Below are 20,358 nucleotides of genomic sequence, written 5' to 3' on the forward strand. Positions count from 1 at the left end.
ACTCCAATCCACCTCACTCCACTCTACTACAATCCAGCCCACTCTAATCCAACCCTACCCACTCTATTTCAAACTCCCCACCACAATCCAAAACAATCTGCGTCACACCAGTCATAAACAGTCTGCCCCACCCCAATCCTAAATAATCTGCCTCACTTGAATCTAAAACTATCAAACCCACTCCAAACCAAAGCAATCTGCCCCACTCTAATTCAAAAATGTGCCCCACTCGAATCTACCCCACTCCAATCCAAATCAATCTGCCCCACTCCAACCCAAAACAATGTGCTCCACTACAATCGGCCCCACTCCAATCCAAAACAATCTGCCAAACTCCACCCTACCCCACTCACATCTAAAACAATCTGCCCGCTCTAATTCAAAACAATCTGCCCCACTCCAATCCAGTTCACCTCACTTCCTCCACCCCACTCCAATTTGCCCCAGCCTAATCGAAAGCAATCTGCCTACTCCGTTCAAAAATAATCTGCCCCACTCATCTAAAACAGTCGTCCCACTCCAATCCAAAACAATTTGCCAACTCAGTCCAAAACAATATGCCCCACTTCAGTGTACTCCACAATGTTTAATAATCCTCCTCATTCCAATCAGCCCCACTCCAATCCAAAACAATCTAACACCACTCTAATTTAAAACAATCTGCCCCTCTCCATTCCATAATAGTCTGCCCCCTTTAATCCAAAACCATCTGGCCCACTCCAATTCATAACAATACGTCCCAATCCAGTCTGCCCCACTACAATTCAAGAAATCTGCCCCACTACAACCTCACCCACTCCAACCTGCCACTGCAATCCAAAACAATCTACTCCAATCTGCCACAATCCAATCCAAAACAACCAGCCCCACTCCAATCCTAAAAAAGCTGTCTAGCCCCAATCCAAAACAATCTGCCCACTTCAATCCAAAGCAATGTGCCCCACTCCAATTCATTACAATCAGCTCCACTTCAAAACAATCTGCCCCACTCCAATACAAAACAATCTGCCCCACTCCAATCCATTATACTCTGCACCACTTTAATCCAGAATAATCTGCCCCAATCCAGTCTGCCCCACTCAAATCCAAAAGAATCTTCCTTAAACCAATCTGCACCCACTCCAATCCAAGACAATCTGCCACAATTCAATCCAAAACAATCTCCCCCATTGCAAACCAAAACAACATGCCCCGCTCCAATGTGCCGCACTCCAATCCAAAACAATTTGTCCCACTCCAATCCAAAACAATCTGCCCCACTCCAGTCTGCCACACCCAAGACCGCCAGCTCCAATCCAGTCCACCACACCTCAATCCAATCCACTCCAACTCAATTCACCCCAATTCACTCCACTCCAATCCACTACGTTCCACCCCACATCAATCCAATCCACCCCAATCCAGAGCAATCCAATCCACCCCGATCCAATCTACCCCACTTCAATCCAATCTATCCCACTCCAATTCACAGTCCAACCCACTCCAGTCCAGTCCAACCCTCCCTACTCAAGTCCAACCCACCCCACTCAACACATTCAACTTCAAACCATCACATTCCAATCCAACCCATTCCAACCTATCCCACCCTACTCCAATCCAGCCCATCCCACTCCAGATCACCCTAGTCCAATATAACCCATTCCAATCCAACCCATCCCACTCCAATCCAGCCCCCCTAATCCAACCATAAACACCCACCTCACCCCAGTCCACCCCAGTCCAATCTACCCCAGTCCAATCCAGTTCACCTTAATCCACTCCACTCAAATCCACACCACCTTAATCCACTCAATTTGACTCCACTCCAATCCATTGCACTCCACACCAATCTAATTCATCCCACTCCAGTCCAATCCATCCCACTCAAATCCAATCCACCCCACTCCAATCCAAAGCAATCCGCCCCACTCCAATCCAAAGCAATCCGCCCCACTCCAATCCAAAGCAATCCGCCCCACTCCAATCCAAAGCAATCCGCCCCACTCCAATCCAAAGCAATCCGCCCCACTCCAATCCAAAGCAATCCGCCCCACTCCAATCCAAAGCAATCCGCCCCACTCCAATCCAAAGCAATCTGCCCCACTCCAATCCAAAGCAATCTGCCCCACTCCAATCCAAAGCAATCTGCCCCACTCCAATCCAAAGCAATCTGCCCCACTCCAATCCAAAGCAATCTGCCCCACTCCAATCCAAAGCAATCTGCCCCACTCCAATCCAAAGCAATCTGCCCCACTCCAATCCAAAGCAATCTGCCCCACTCCAATCCAAAGCAATCTGCCCCACTCCAATCCAAAGCAATCTGCCCCACTCCAACCCAAAGCAATCTGCCCCACTTCAATCCAAAACAATCTGCCCCACTTCAAAATAATCTGCCCCACTTCAATCTGCCACACTCCAATCTGCCACACTCCAATCTGCCACACTCCAATCTGCCACACTCCAATCTGCCACACTCCAATCTGCCACACTCCAATCTGCCACACTCCAATCTGCCACACTCCAATCCGCCACACTCCAATCCGCCACACTCCAATCCGCCACACTCCAACCTGCCCCCTTCAACCGAATCAAGCTGCCTCACTCCAGTACAGCAATCCGAAACAATCTGCCCCATTACAGTCCACAATAATCTGCTCCACCCCAATCCAAAGCAATCTGCCCTACTCCAATCCAAAACAATCTGCACAACTGCACCCTGCCCCACTCTAATCCAAAACAATAGTCTCACTCTACTCCAATCCAAAACAATATGCCAACCTCCAGTCTACTCCACAACAATGCACAAATCTGCCCCACCACAATCCAAAACAATCTGCCCTACTCCAATCTATCCCAGAACAGACCAAAACAATCTTCACCAATCCAACCTCCCCCACTCCAATCCAAAACAATCTGCCCACTCCAATCCAAAATAATCTGCCCCACTCCAATCCAGTCGACCTCACCCCAATGCTCCCCACTTTAATCTGCCCCACTCCAATCCAAAACAACCTGCCCCACTCCAATCCAAATCAATCTGCCCTTCTCCATTCCAAAAGAGTCTGCCCCATTTCATTACAAAACCACCTGCCCCACTCCATTCCAAAACAATCTGCCCCATTCCAGTCTACCCCACTCCAATCCCAAAACTCTGCCCCACTCCAATCCAAAACAATGTGATCCAATCCAAAACAATTTGTCCCACTCCAATCCAAAATAATTATCCTACTCTACTCCATCAATATGCCCCACTCCAGTCTACTTCACAACGTAAAAATCCTCCACACTACAATACAAAATAATCTGCCCCACTACAATCCAAAACAATCTGCCCTAATACAATCTATCGCAGTGCAAACCAAAACAATCTGCCACAATCCAATCTGCCCCACTCCAATCCAAAACAATCTGTTCGCTCCAATCCACACTCCATCCTGCCCCACTCCAAAACAATCTACTCCACTCTAATCTGAAATAATCTGCCCCGCTCCAATCCGAAACAATCTGCCCCGCTCCAATCCGAAACAATCTGCCACGCTCCAATCCGAAACAATCTGCCACGCTCCAATCCGAAACAATCTGCCACGCTCCAATCCGAAACAATCTGCCACGCTCCAATCCGAAACAATCTGCCACGCTCCAATCCGAAACAATCTGCCACGCTCCAATCCGAAACAATCTGCCACGCTCCAATCCGAAACAATCTGCCACGCTCCAATCCGAAACAATCTGCCACGCTCCAATCCGAAACAATCTGCCACGCTCCAATCCGAAACAATCTGCCACGCTCCAATCCGAAACAATCTGCCACGCTCCAATCCGAAACAATCTGCCACGCTCCAATCCGAAACAATCTGCCACGCTCCAATCCGAAACAATCTGCCACGCTCCAATCCGAAACAATCTGCCACGCTCCAATCCGAAACAATCTGCCACACTCCAATCCGAAACAATCTGCCACACTCCAATCCGAAACAATCTGCCACACTCCAATCCGAAACAATCTGCCACACTCCAATCCGAAACAATCTGCCACACTCCAATCCGAAACAATCTGCCACACTCCAATCCGAAACAATCTGCCACACTCCAATCCGAAACAATCTGCCACACTCCAATCCGAAACAATCTGCCACACTCCAATCCGAAACAATCTGCCACACTCCAATCCGAAACAATCTGCCACACTCCAATCCGAAACAATCTGCCACACTCCAATCCGAAACAATCTGCCACACTCCAATCCGAAACAATCTGCCACACTCCAATCCGAAACAATCTGCCACACTCCAATCCGAAACAATCTGCCACACTCCAATCCGAAACAATCTGCCACACTCCAATCCGAAACAATCTGCCACACTCCAATCCGAAACAATCTGCCACACTCCAATCCGAAACAATCTGCCACACTCCAATCCGAAACAATCTGCCACACTCCAATCCGAAACAATCTGCCACACTCCAATCCGAAACAATCTGCCACACTCCAATCCGAAACAATCTGCCACACTCCAATCCGAAACAATCTGCCACACTCCAATCCGAAACAATCTGCCACACTCCAATCCGAAACAATCTGCCACACTCCAATCCGAAACAATCTGCCACACTCCAATCCGAAACAATCTGCCACACTCCAATCCGAAACAATCTGCCACGCTCCAATCCGAAACAATCTGCCACGCTCCAATCCGAAACAATCTGCCACGCTCCAATCCGAAACAATCTGCCACGCTCCAATCCGAAACAATCTGCCACGCTCCAATCCGAAACAATCTGCCACGCTCCAATCCGAAACAATCTGCCACGCTCCAATCCGAAACAATCTGCCACGCTCCAATCCGAAACAATCTGCCACGCTCCAATCCGAAACAATCTGCCACGCTCCAATCCGAAACAATCTGCCACGCTCCAATCCGAAACAATCTGCCACGCTCCAATCCGAAACAATCTGCCACGCTCCAATCCGAAACAATCTGCCACGCTCCAATCCGAAACAATCTGCCACGCTCCAATCCGAAACAATCTGCCACGCTCCAATCCGAAACAATCTGCCACGCTCCAATCCGAAACAATCTGCCACGCTCCAATCCGAAACAATCTGCCACGCTCCAATCCGAAACAATCTGCCACACTCCAATCCGAAACAATCTGCCACACTCCAATCCGAAACAATCTGCCACACTCCAATCCGAAACAATCTGCCACACTCCAATCCGAAACAATCTGCCACACTCCAATCCGAAACAATCTGCCACACTCCAATCCGAAACAATCTGCCACACTCCAATCCGAAACAATCTGCCACACTCCAATCCGAAACAATCTGCCACACTCCAATCCGAAACAATCTGCCACACTCCAATCCGAAACAATCTGCCACACTCCAATCCGAAACAATCTGCCACACTCCAATCCGAAACAATCTGCCACACTCCAATCCGAAACAATCTGCCACACTCCAATCCGAAACAATCTGCCACACTCCAATCCGAAACAATCTGCCACACTCCAATCCGAAACAATCTGCCACACTCCAATCCGAAACAATCTGCCACACTCCAATCCGAAACAATCTGCCACACTCCAATCCGAAACAATCTGCCACACTCCAATCCGAAACAATCTGCCACACTCCAATCCGAAACAATCTGCCACACTCCAATCCGAAACAATCTGCCACACTCCAATCCGAAACAATCTGCCACACTCCAATCCGAAACAATCTGCCACACTCCAATCCGAAACAATCTGCCACACTCCAATCCGAAACAATCTGCCACACTCCAATCCGAAACAATCTGCCACACTCCAATCCGAAACAATCTGCCACACTCCAATCCGAAACAATCTGCCACACTCCAATCCGAAACAATCTGCCACACTCCAATCCGAAACAATCTGCCACGCTCCAATCCGAAACAATCTGCCACGCTCCAATCCGAAACAATCTGCCACACTCCAATCCGAAACAATCTGCCACACTCCAATCCGAAACAATCTGCCACACTCCAATCCGAAACAATCTGCCCCACTCCAATCCAATCCAATCCACCCAACTCCAATCCAGTCCACCTCATCCCAATCTGCCCAACTCCAATCCACATCAATCTGCCCTACTCCATTCCAAAACCGTCAGCCCAACTCCAATCCAAATCAACCTGCCCCACTCCAATTTGCCACACTCCAGTGTGCCCCTTCAATCCAAAACAATCAGCCTCACTCCAATATAGCAATCCAAAGCAATCTGCCCCACTACAGTCCACAACAATTTGCCCCACTCCAAAGAAATCAGCCCCACTCCAATCCAAAGCAATCTGTCCAACTCCACCCTGCCCCACTACAATCCAAAACAATATACCTCGGTCCAATCCAAAACAATGTGCCCCATTCCAGTCTGTCCCACTCTAATTCAAAACAATATGCCCCACTTCACCCCAAAACAATCTGCCCCACTCCAATACAGTCCACCTCACCTGATCCACCCCTCTCCAATCTGCCCCAGCCCAATCCAAAACAATCTGCCTACTCCATTCCAAAACAATCTGCCCCACTCCAATCTAAAACAATTGTCCTACTATACTTCAATCCAAATCAATATGCCCCACTCACGTCTACCCCTCAACAATGCAAAAATCTGCCCCACTACAATCCAAAACAATTTGCCCCACAAGAATCTATCCCAGTACAAACCAAAACAATCTGCCCCACTCCAATCCAAAACAATCTGCCCGCTCCAATCCAAAACAATCTTCCTCACTCCAATCCAAAAACAATCTTCCCAACTCCAGTACAATCCACTTCACCCCAATCTGCCTCACTTTTATCTGCCCCACTCCAATCCAAAACTACTGGCTACACTCCAATCCAAACCAATGTGCCCTAATCCATTCCAAATGTCTGCCCCATTCCAATCCAAAACAACCTGCCCCACTCCAATCCAAAACAGTCCGCCCCACTCCAATCCAAAACAGTCCGCCCCACTCCAATCCAAAACAGTCCGCCCCACTCCAATCCAAAACAGTCCGCCCCACTCCAATCCAAAACAGTCCGCCCCACTCCAATCCAAAACAGTCCGCCCCACTCCAATCCAAAACAGTCCGCCCCACTCCAATCCAAAACAGTCCGCCCCACTCCAATCCAAAACAGTCCGCCCCACTCCAATCCAAAACAGTCCGCCCCACTCCAATCCAAAACAGTCCGCCCCACTTCATTCCAAAACCGTCCGCCCCACTTCAATCCACAACCGTCCGCCCCACTTCAATCCACAACCGTCCGCCCCACTTCAATCCACAACCGTCCGCCCCACTTCAATCCACAACCGTCCGCCCCACTTCAATCCACAACCGTCCGCCCCACTTCAATCCACAACCGTCCGCCCCACTTCAATCCACAACCGTCCGCCCCACTTCAATCCACAACCGTCCGCCCCACTTCAATCCACAACCGTCCGCCCCACTTCAATCCACACCCGTCCGCCCCACTTCAATCCACACCCGTCCGCCCCACTTCAATCCACACCCGTCCGCCCCACTTCAATCCACACCCGTCCGCCCCACTTCAATCCACACCCGTCCGCCCCACTTCAATCCACACCCGTCCGCCCCACTTCAATCCACACCCGTCCGCCCCACTTCAATCCAAAACCGTCCGCCCCACTTCAATCCAAAACCGTCCGCCCCACTTCAATCCAAAACCGTCCGTCCCACTTCAATCCAAAACCGTCCGTCCCACTTCAATCCAAAACCGTCCGTCCCACTTCAATCCAAAACCGTCCGTCCCACTTCAATCCAAAACCGTCCGTCCCACTTCAATCCAAAACCGTCCGTCCCACTTCAATCCAAAACCGTCCGTCCCACTTCAATCCAAAACCGTCCGTCCCACTTCAATCCAAAACCGTCCGTCCCACTTCAATCCAAAACCGTCCGTCCCACTTCAATCCAAAACCGTCCGTCCCACTTCAATCCAAAACCGTCCGTCCCACTTCAATCCAAAACCGTCCGTCCCACTTCAATCCAAAACCGTCCGTCCCACTTCAATCCAAAACCGTCCGTCCCACTTCAATCCAAAACCGTCCGTCCCACTTCAATCCAAAACCGTCTGTCCCACTTCAATCCAAAACCGTCTGTCCCACTTCAATCCAAAACAATATGCCCCACACCATTCCAAAACAATATGCCCCACTACAAACCTAATAATCTGCCCCACTCCAATCCAAAACAATAAACCCCATTCCAATATGTCCCACTCCAATCCAAAAATATCTGCCCCACTACAATCCAAAACAATGTGCCCTACTCCAATCTATCCCAGTACGAACCACAACAATCTGCCCCACTCCAATCCAAAACAATCTGCCCGCTCCAATCCAAAACAATCTTCCTCACTCCAATCCAAAAACAATCTTCCCAACTCCAGTACAATCCACTTCACCCCAATCTGCCTCACTTTTATCTGCCCCACTCCAATCCAAAACTTCTGGCTACACTCCAATCCAAACCAATGTGCCCTAATCCATTCCAAAAGTCTACCCCATTCCAATCCAAAACAACCTGCCCCACTCCAATCCAAAACAGTCCGCCCCACTTCATTCCAAAACAGTCCGCCCCACTTCATTCCAAAACAGTCCGCCCCACTTCATTCCAAAACAGTCCGCCCCACTTCATTCCAAAACAGTCCGCCCCACTTCAATCCACAACCGTCCGCCCCACTTCAATCCACAACCGTCCGCCCCACTTCAATCCACAACCGTCCGCCCCACTTCAATCCACAACCGTCCGCCCCACTTCAATCCACAACCGTCCGCCCCACTTCAATCCACAACCGTCCGCCCCACTTCAATCCACAACCGTCCGCCCCACTTCAATCCACAACCGTCCGCCCCACTTCAATCCACAACCGTCCGCCCCACTTCAATCCACACCCGTCCGCCCCACTTCAATCCACACCCGTCCGCCCCACTTCAATCCACACCCGTCCGCCCCACTTCAATCCACACCCGTCCGCCCCACTTCAATCCACACCCGTCCGCCCCACTTCAATCCACACCCGTCCGCCCCACTTCAATCCAAAACCGTCCGCCCCACTTCAATCCAAAACCGTCCGCCCCACTTCAATCCAAAACCGTCCGCCCCACTTCAATCCAAAACCGTCCGCCCCACTTCAATCCAAAACCGTCCGCCCCACTTCAATCCAAAACCGTCCGCCCCACTTCAATCCAAAACCGTCCGCCCCACTTCAATCCAAAACCGTCCGCCCCACTTCAATCCAAAACCGTCCGCCCCACTTCAATCCAAAACCGTCCGCCCCACTTCAATCCAAAACCGTCCGTCCCACTTCAATCCAAAACCGTCCGCCCCACTTCAATCCAAAACCGTCCGCCCCACTTCAATCCAAAACCGTCTGCCCCACTTCAATCCAAAACTGTCTGCCCCACTTCAATCCAAAACCGTCTGCCCCACTTCAATCCAAAACCGTCTGTCCCACTTCAATCCAAAACCGTCTGTCCCACTTCAATCCAAAACAATATGCCCCACACCATTCCAAAACAATATGCCCCACTACAAACCTAATAATCTGCCCCACTCCAATCCAAAACAATAAACCCCATTCCAATATGTCCCACTCCAATCCAAAAATATCTGCCACACTACAATCCAAAACAATGTACCCTACTCCAATCTATCCCAGTACAAACCACAACAATCTGCCCCACTCCAATCCAAAATAATCTGCCCCACTCCAACCTGCCTCCTCCATTACCTGCTCCAAAACAATCTGCCCCACTCTAATCCAAAACAATCTACCCCACTCCAATGTAAAACAACCGGCCACACTCCAATCTGCTCCACTCCAATCTGAAAGATTCCACCCCACTTCTATATGCCCCACTCCAATCAAAAACAACCTGCCCCACGCCAAGCCAAACAATATGCCCCACTCTAATTCAAAACAAATGCCCCACTTCAATCCAAAACATTCTGCCCCACTCCAATCCAATCCACCCCACCAAATTCACCCCACTCCAATCTACCCCAGCCCAATCCAAAACAATCTGCCTACTCCAATCTACTCCATTGCCAAACAATCTGCCCCATTCCAATCTAAATACCTGTCCTACTCTACCCCAATCCAAATCAAAATGCACCACTCTGTCTACCCCTTGGCAATGCAAAAATCTGCCCCACTACAATCCAAAACAATGTGCCCCACTAGAATCTATCTCAGTACAAACCAAAACAATCTGCCCCAATCCAATCTTCCCCAATCCAATCCAAAACAATCTACCCCACTTCAATCAAAAAACAATCTGCCCAACTCCAATCCATCTCACCCCAATCTGCCCCACTCCAATCCAAATCAATGTGCCCTACTCCATCCCAAAAGCTTGCCCCACTCCAATCCAAAACAACCTGCCCTACTCCAATCCAAAACAGTCTGCCCCACTTCAATCCAAAAAAGTCTGCCCCACTTCAATCCAAAAAAGTCTGCCCCACTTTAATCCAAAAACAATCTGCCCCATTCCAATCTGTCCCAATACAATCCAAAGAAATTTGCCCCACTACAATCCAAAAATATCCGCTCCACTACAATCTATCCCAGTACAAACCACAACAGTCTGCCCCACTCCAATCCAAAATAATCTGCCCCAGTCCAATCCAAAACAATCTGCCTCACTCCTATCCGAAACAATCTGCTATAATCCAATCCAAAACAATCTACCCAACTCCAATCCAATCCGCCCACTCCATTCCAAACCACCCCACTCCAATCCCGTCCACCTCACCCCAATCCAAATCAAATCCACCATAATGCAAAGCAATCCAATCTGATGTACTCCACTCCAATTCACAACAATCCAGCCCACTCCAGTCCAACCCACCCCATTACACCCCAACCCACCCTACTCCAATCCAACCCACTGCAATCCAAACCCCCACATTCCAATCCAAACCACTTCAATCCAACCACCCCACTCCAATTCAACCCATCCCACTCATAATCCAATCTAACCAACTCAGCCCATCCAAATCCACCCCACTCCAATTCAGCCCAACCCACTCCAATTCAACCCATCCCACTCAAAATCCAATCCAACCAACTCCAATTCAGCCCATAGAAATCCACCCACTCCAATCCAATCCAGCCCAATCCAGTTCACCTTAATCCAACCCACTCCAAACCACCCCACACCACCTTAATCCACTCCAATCCACCCCATTCCACACCAATCCAATTTACTGCACTCCACACCAATCTAATTCACTGAACTCCAGTCCAATCCACCCACTCCAATCCACCCCAATCTGACCCACTCAATCAACCCACCTCACTCCATTCCTCTCCACCCCAGTCCACCCAACACCAATCCACCCTACCTCAATGCATTCCACCTCACTCCAGTCCACCTTACAACACTCAGAGCCAATCTACCCCATTTCGTCCACCCCACTCTAGTCCACTCCACCTCTTTCCGCTTTACTCCAATACATTGTATGCCACTCCAATCCACCCCTCTCTAATCCAATCCACCCCATTCAACTCCAGTCCACCACACTCCACTTCACTGTACTCCAATCAACCCCACTCTACCCCAATCCATCCCAAATCCAATTCACACCATCCGAGTTCAGTCAACCACACTCCAATCCACTCTATCGCACTCCAATTCACCTTAACCCACCCCACTCCAATCCACCCCAAACCACCCACTCCAAACCACTTTAATCCAACCCACGCCAGTGAAATCCACCCTATTCCAATCCACCTCACTTAATCCAATCCACCCCACTCTAGTCCATTTCAATCCACTCATCCACCCCACTCCAGTCCAATCCACCACAATCCAGCCTACTCAAACGCAGTGCACTCCAATCCAGTCCACGCACCCCAATTCAGTCCACATCAATACAATCCTATCCAGCCCAATCCAGTCCACCCCACTGAATCCAATCCATCTGAGTCCATTCCAATGTACTCAATTCCACCCCACTTCGGTCCAAACTCCCCCACCCCACCTCAATCCAATCCTTCCCACTCCAATTCACCTTTTAGTCCAATCCGCCCTAAACCACTCCAATCCACCCCAAATCAATCCAGTCAACCCCACTTAATCCACCCATTTCTCCAATCCACCCCTCTACCCAATCCAGTCCACCCTCCCCACTCCACAATACACTCGTCTTATCCATCCACCTCTAATTAAATAAATCGAATCCACCCCTATCCAACCCTCCACACTCCAATCTAATCTACCCGACTCCAATTCACCCCAGTCAAACACACTCCACCCAAGTCCTATGACTGCAGTTCAATCCACCCACCCCAATCTAATCACCTAAATCCAATCCACCCCTCTACTCCAAACCACTCCACTACCTCAGTCCATGCCAACCCACTCCATCCTGTTCCACCCAATGCCACGACACTCTCTGCCACTGAACCATTGAACTCTGCTCTCCTCCACTCAACTCTACAACACTCTACTCCCCCACTTCACTTTACAACATTCCACTGCGCTAACTTTCAGCCATGCTGAACAGCAGCCACACTGATGTACAACATGGCAGAAACACATTGTCAAAGCCTATAGCTCTTGTGTAGACAAGATCTACTGTTTTCTCAATGGTAGTTGTTACTTGTCGTAAATCAGTTCAGTAGTTTATGAGATATTTAAAAATAAATCCTCTTGTGCAAAGATCAGATTGCCTGCCAACACTTTAACCAGAAAGTGATTGCAGCCATTTTGGGATACGGACTAAGCTAAGTTCCAAAAAAAAAAAAAAAAAAGAAAGAAAAGGTGACAGGGTAGAATACCCTGAGCCCTAGCCTTGGTCCTGGGGTCTCCCTGGTACCCAAGGGCAAAAAAGCATTTTTTTTATGTTGTCGTGAAATTGCAACTGATTTGGGAATCCATAACAAAAATATATTTTTTTAAAAGGCGGTCTCCCGCACTTGTTTTCAGTTTGGCTGCCAGGTGAGCCAGGTCCCAGAGGCATGTGGCAATATTACAAAAAAAATAATAATTAAAAAAAAACGGTGGGAGGGGGCCTCTCAGGGATCTTTAGAGCCGTGGGGACCACCACCTTTCCGGGGCTTTATTAATAAAATGGAGTGGAGCCAAGCAGACCCCGCCCACCCCTCCCCTGGGGCTTAAACTTGCCCATGGGACCACCACCTTCCCGGGGCTGCATTGTAAATTTGAGGAAGGGGGAGAGGGCCAGGGGGGCCGTGGACATGCTTGGGGCCAGTAACATTATTAAAAGTGGGAGAGGAGCTGCGCGCCCTCTCCCTTTCTTGCATAAATCACACAGCACTTCAAGTATGAAAGGGTACTGTTTTGATTAATACTGAGTGCTTGCCTATGTGTGGACAAAAGGTATGCCTCTCTGAAGAGCTCTAATAAGTAGGAAACAGGTCGGCTTGGATGGTATTTTACTATTTAAAGCCGTAATACTGTGCCTGGAGTGGTGAAAGGCTGTTGTCATTTTACAGCTCAGCATGGATGGCACTTGCTAATCCTCTGCTTAAAGACTTTGCTGTACAAATGGCAAAAGACTGTCACATTTTTGCTCAGCGTGGGTGACATTGCGCTCATCTAATGGAATAAAATCTTTGCTAGAAAACCACACATTTGAGATGAGCAGATTCAGAGTGTTGGTGGTATTGTAAGGTGCAAAAAACTTAGTGGCGGTCGCCACTACATAGTTATAATTAGGACCTAGCGTTTTTTACTTGCCTGTAGCTTTGGTGCCGGTTGATGAATCTTCACAAAATTTTCCCCCAAAAAATGTGATGCTCACTTCAGCTGCTGTCTGGAAAGTTTCAGTGTGATCCATCAAGCGGGTCTGAGAAAAAGGGGAGGAGGTCCCTAAACACGTTTTCCCCATGTTCATTTCCATAGGGATTTGGAACACGACTACAGCCTAAACTGCTGGATGGATTTACGGCAAATTTGGCAGAAAGCTAACTCTTGGTCCAGAAAGTGCCCTTTTTAGGTCGAGCATAGCAGCGCATAAGCGCTGCTTTCCCGACATGTTGGTATGTATCTGGGCTTTTAACCACACCCATCACTATCACTTGTTCATGGGTTAGCCTTTCAAAAATCCTTTATCATCATTGGCAAATACTTTACATTTGTCCCCCCTTGGGACGGTTTTGTTACCGCCTTGGCCATCGACCCATTTACATGGATAACTGCACTTTTGCCGATAACTTTGACTGCGAGTGAACTTCTTTTTCCTTGTATGTGTCTCCTTGGCACTCACACTCATGGCAGCTGGGGCGCTTTGAATCGGCTCGCTTGTGCCAACTGTTTTACTTTTTCTTTTCAGTTTGTGTGGCAAGAAAAGTCCAGTTAGTTATTTGTTAGTTTTTTCAAACACTAATAGCTCTAACTCGAGAAAACGCAAGACCCATTACATTGCAAATGCTTGTTGTAATTTGGTGTAAATCTGTTCAGTAGTCTTCTAGTTATTAAAAACAAATTTGTATATTTAGGGATGCGGATCCTTCACAACACCTACGCAGAGCTTCACGAACCCTTGCACCAAGAGAAGTACTATGATTGGCAGGTCACAACCTGTCTAGAAAGTTGCAGCTGCCATTTTATGAAGCAGGACACAGTCCCGGAGGATAAAAATATAGGTCAAAGAAACTATAGAAAGGATCAGAGTAGTAGTACTCTGCCCCATGGGTGCTTTGTAGGGGTCTCTGAGGGACCGCTTATGAAGTTCAAACTGTCCCAAAATGTTTTTTCCCCACATGGTTGGAATTGCAGTCCTGGTGCGATGCTCAGCCCCCATGCCTCCTAACCCCCCCCGGTGTAAATTTGCAGCAGAGTCAAGAACCCTGCCGAAAAAAAAAAAAAATATATATATATATATATATATATATATATATATATATATACACATTCAAACACTCACACAGTAATGCGTGTACTCACAGTCACACAGTCACACACCCACTCACAGACTCACACACCCACTCACTTACAGACCCACTCAGACAGTCATACATACATTTCCCATGCCCACTCAGAGAGTCATATGCAGGGGAATGGCCGCACAGCCTGCCTGCCGAAGGCTTACATGGTGCGGGGTTGGGTGGTTGTAGGGTGGTGGTCGCAGGGCCTGGCAAGGCCCTGGGCCAGCCCCCGCCAACCTGGGCCAAGGCCGTGCACGCCACTGGTTGTATTAATGTATAGTAATTTAAAAAAATTAAAAACATGAATTCACTGAAATAAACAAAGGTTATAGGGATGTTATATTTAGGAAATAGAACAAAAAAGAAAACAGAGAAATTCACTTAAAAATCCAAAGGTGACAGGGACATTATAGTTAGGTTCTGAGTGTACTCGCACAAAACAATGCACTTCCAATTACCCTAGATATTAGAGCACTCATGACAACTTTATAGCAACATCAAATATATCAAAGAAACATTAGGAGTCAAAATATTGAACAGAAAACCGTGCAAGGCAGCAGCACGAGTTGTAGTTACCTTAGGGCGCGAGTTATTGTTATTTGAAATAACTAACTATAAATGCTCAATTTCTATGGTTTTGTGCAAGTAAAATCAGAACCCAACTATAACGGCCATGTAATCTTTGGTTTTTAAGTGAAGATATATATATATATATATATATATAAATAAACAAGTGTGGCTGCTTTTATTGCACTAACGCCAGTGGCATAAAAAAACATATTTCACACGCAACCTTGAAATATGGAGCTCAGGACTGAGCTAAGGTTTAATGGTGTGAACTCAAGGTCCACTACTGGATAACGTGTTGGTGAGACCCCCCATTCATACCATATAATACTGCCACCTTGCTACATTGTAGTAATATACACAATACACATAAAAGAACGATAAACACTGGGAGAGAATAGTGCTTGTTGGCATCATAGATGTCATAAAGGTATTGTTATATTAGGTGTGCATTAATAACCGTAGAGTTGCACATCTATATTTATATTGGCCTCCTGGATCATTCGCATAGTATATTTTACCAATATATTTATAATCTGAAATACCAATTTAATAAAATATGCTGAACAATTTACATATGGGATGAATGTGATCACTTCATTGCTGTACCCAATTATGCGTATAATGATACTTTATTGGTATGCTGATGCCATTATCGAGCAATATTTTGGAAGTTTAGGCTCATGACAGTGGCAAAAGTCATCAGTGTTATGCTGTAGATAAAATTACCATAGTCTTATAAATTTACTATAGTAATCTAACTAGAAGTTTATCACCTTAATAGTAATAAATGTGAGGATGCCTAATCAAATAGTTCGTTTTATTGGATGTTAAAATATATTACCAAATTATTTAAAGGGTGCTAATTTTTAACATATCTATCAGTTTACTAATTTATTTAAATGTATTAAATATTAAAAGGTTAATCCACATGTAATTCACTCACTGATATGGGAATATAGTGAGCCATGCACTGTTATACTTCTATTGCTATTGTAAAGGTTCCCACAATGATACATTAAACTGCCGCAATCCAAGTAGTCGATTATGCCTTTAGGATCACTAAAGAGTGATGATGTTTAGCTCCTAGCCTGATCAAAGGCATTTTATAGTGACCATCTTGCACACTGAGAAACCCTTTCCTACTGAATCGGTAATGCAGACACTGTTCCGAAACGGTTCACTTCCCTTCTCGGTCGCAAGCATCAACTGGTTCAAATGGACTCAGCATGTTCCGCACTACTACCTGTTTCCTGTGGCGCCCCACACATAAGATGACTCCCTCGAATGTTATGTAATCTGTGATGCCTCTAAGTGCTATAGTCAAAAAGGATATTGTTCTTCATAATTATGCTGAAAATAAAAACCTTCGCCCGATGTTTTTGTCAGGTAGTGACATACAAACGTTTAGGTAAACCATGTAAAGAATCTAAACATTGATGGCCATCATTTAACTTAAAGATTAACCCAACGAAGGTTTGTTTCATACTCCTTTACATTGATACATTCCATTGCCAAACCCAGGCTGGCGTATTACTGAGATTCTAGATGGTGCCGTTCTATGTTTCTTGAACAGCATTAAATCTCTGGCCTTTTCCACTGACTTAACCTCTGTTTCAAGAATAATGGGAAGAGCTCACAGTCTAGTTCCAACTCAGCCTGATGCGTACAATCACATCGCTCCTCACAAAAAAACAAACTTTAGCTTCACAGTCCAGTGTCTTTTTTATTTCATACAAGTGTAAGCAATACATATTATACAGGCCTCGCAAAACACACTCTGTCTTCATTTAAGACTGCATTGCGTGGCATGCCATTTTAACAAAAACAAAAGGAAGTCTGATAATATCAGTCCAACTCTAAAGCAACAATCACCTCACACTTTCAGCTCGCACGTACTTCACGCCTGTTGTGTTATTTTCAAGACCATCTATTCAAATAAACTATACTACTGAGCAACTAAACTTAAAATCTGAGGAGGTAACTATCAACTCATAATTCCACGAAGCCTAGACATATCCAAATAGCTCATAAACGCACTTATGCAGAGGATGTCCCTTCATAGTCTGCGAGGTTATTGAATAGTTTTATCTACACCTAATAGCGATTATATTTTAACAGGGCCTAGGGAAATTTAAAGTGTTCGCTCACTCATAAACCTATTTACTTTTTACCTCCATTGCAACAAGACTCCTTCAATGTAATAATACGCATTCACTTTGAAAATCATCCTCATGTGCTGGTACAATTCTGCACGTGGAGCACATATTAGTATATACAGTACTTCGTTGTCTCCTGAGGGTCAGGTGCGCATTACATAAATACCCTCCAAAAATAAAAATATCATAGATAAATGCATAAAAGATGCAATTATATACACAATACTAAAGCCCTGCTATATTTTAAATGTTCAGCTTTACTGCAATGAAGCGAGCCACTGTATTTATGAAGACGTATCATCTTACAAATACAATAGTTGCATATTAATATACTGGGTCCTGTCGATGTGACGATGAATTTCATGTTGTCTATTCACCGACATAGTTTTGAGAGTTGTCATAATATATATATAAATATAAACACTCATACCGAGAATATTAAAACCCAACTGCTGACTGAAAGAAGCCGCGTCATCCGCCTAAATATCTTCAAAGCATTACCAAAACAATAAATATAGCTTTGCACTGATGAACGTATTCAGGAACAAGTTAATCTGCTAAATCCCCAGTCTATTAATATATCCGATGCTAGCAGTTCAAGCATGTCAATATTCTTTGCATTCAATCGATTTACAAACTAGCAGCCATTTGTACCACTCTGGATACGCGCAACTCATTTTCTCATTTTAAGTTTAAAAAAAAAAAAAAAGTGCTGCGCTGAGGATCACGATGGGGCGTCGGTGTCCTGCCGGATCAGACACCGCTATCTAACTCCGAAAATGTAGGACATCCGGCTCCGGCAGGACAGAGGAGCCGAGCTCAAGGAGCGGCCTCTTTGAAGCCAGGGAGGGATTGAGCCCCAGACAGGCCGTAGCACAGCCTCGCAACGTCAGGCTTGATTGTGTGCAAAGTACACAAAGAGGTGACACCGCACCAAGTACAACGGTTCTAGTCCCTCCCGACAGCGGTAGCTGCAAGCCTGCATCTCAGCCCGGCCTCTGTCCCTCTGGAGACAGCGCGGAGGCAGGAGGCACACTGGGTAAAAACACATTTATATCCTAACCTCTGAGAATTTTCCAACAATCCCTCGGTCCGACCACCATGCATCAGGGCAGGAAATGACATGCGTGACTAGGACCCATCACAGGAAACAGCCGAATCTCGACGAGCTAGTCACGTGGTAGCTACATCACCTCCACCGGGTGCACATGCGCACTTGCCCCGCGCTTAATATCGGTACCGCCCACGGTTACGGTGTTAGGGTCTATGCAGACGAAAATGTGGATTATTTTGCGGCGCTCTAGTTGAAATTGAGAGAGAACTTTAGTGGGTGGGGGCAGAGAAGGCCAAGGGGTACGTGCTTTATCATGTCCAACACGTAACGTACAGTCTGCGGAACGGTCTTCACCTCAACGCAAATGCATTCCTATGAGGGGTAGGATATTAAGGGTCCCTACACGCTTTACAGGTGGGTTCATCATTTTGAGTACACCACTGTTATGGTGGGTTTTCCCGAAGCGCTGTCACGAGGGTACCTCTCGAGGCAAAAAGATAAGAGTCTCCGTGTTGACCCGGAGTCACGGGGAGAGGTGCGCTTGCACCTAGCAATGCCTACGTTCAAACATGTCGGAGGGTGTAAAGACTGATGAATTCCATTCTCAGGTTCAAAGGCGTAGCCCAGCCCCCGCTATGCCAGTTTAAGCAGGGGTGCCATATTGTAAGGAATGCAATTGTCAATCGGATACACTGAGCATTTCCCAGATAGGGTAGTTTAGGTACCGTTCCCATGTTCAAATCACGAAATTAAGTAATGCCCAACCGTATTTCGCTGCGGAATACAGGGGTAAGGAACGCGACAGAGGGGCCTCCTCAACCTTCCCCAATAAGACATAAAAAGGACTACCATGTCATGCCCTATTTGCGAATGTCCGAGATAGTGCGGTGCAAATATGCATTATTTGATGTCCACACGACTACATTTCGAGCGATAAAACAATAGTTTCTACGTGACAAGGCGCCGAGCACAGTACACCGAGGAGTAATATTCCAGCTTTTGCTCCTGAGTGTGTCTAAGGGCCCCATTAGGTGTTCAGTGGAAGAGGAGAACGCTGCAAATAGGTCGATCACTCGCCAATCCGAGGGTTTTCTGCATGCACTTTAAAGTGGAAAAACGTAGGGCTACCGTTATCAGAGCCTGAGCTAGCTGTGCTGATGAGAACTCGTGACCCAGAGGTCCATCGTCACAGCATATCTGGGGCATAGTGATAGGTGCCCTTGGGTTTCCGTCTGGGATTGTATGGTCAACTTCACTGATTTTCCTTGCGCACCATAAGAGACATGGGCACGGGAAATGTAGAATGGACACCACGTGCATGGAGAAAACTTAATATCTGGGACAGTTGTTGTAGGAAGTTGGCTCTGTATGTGCTATTTCAAAGTAAGGAATAGCATGCACAGAGTCCAAGGGTTCCCCTTAGAGGTAAGATAGTGGCAAAAAGAGATAATACTAATGCTCTATTTTGTGGTAGTGTGGTCGAGCAGTAGGCTTATCAAAGGAGTAGTGTTAAGCATTTGTTGTACATACACACAGGCAATAAATGAGGAACACACACTCAGAGACAAATCCAGCCAATAGGTTTTGTTATAGAAAAATATATTTTCTTAGTTTATTTTAAGAACCACAGGTTAAAATTCTACATGTAATATCTCATTTGAAAGGTAT

At 46.7% G+C, this 20,358-nt stretch overlaps 1 protein-coding gene across 2 annotated transcripts in view; it reads right to left on the reverse strand.

Moving 5' to 3' along the window:
* Positions 1-18,808, reverse strand: part of ZNF143 (zinc finger protein 143) — a 345,755-nt gene extending 326,947 nt beyond the window's left edge. Inside the window, exon 1 of one of the 2 annotated variants that reach the window (XM_069223630.1) lies at positions 18,700-18,808. The gene's annotated coding sequence lies outside the window, so the exon portion shown is untranslated. The remainder of the gene's footprint in view (positions 1-18,699) is intronic. The other variant, XM_069223629.1, reaches the window with a different exon arrangement.
* Between the last annotated feature and the right edge of the window lie 1,550 nt (positions 18,809-20,358).

Source organism: Pleurodeles waltl, chromosome 3_1 (assembly GCF_031143425.1).
Source record: "Pleurodeles waltl isolate 20211129_DDA chromosome 3_1, aPleWal1.hap1.20221129, whole genome shotgun sequence".
Classification (NCBI taxonomy): domain Eukaryota; kingdom Metazoa; phylum Chordata; class Amphibia; order Caudata; family Salamandridae; genus Pleurodeles; species Pleurodeles waltl.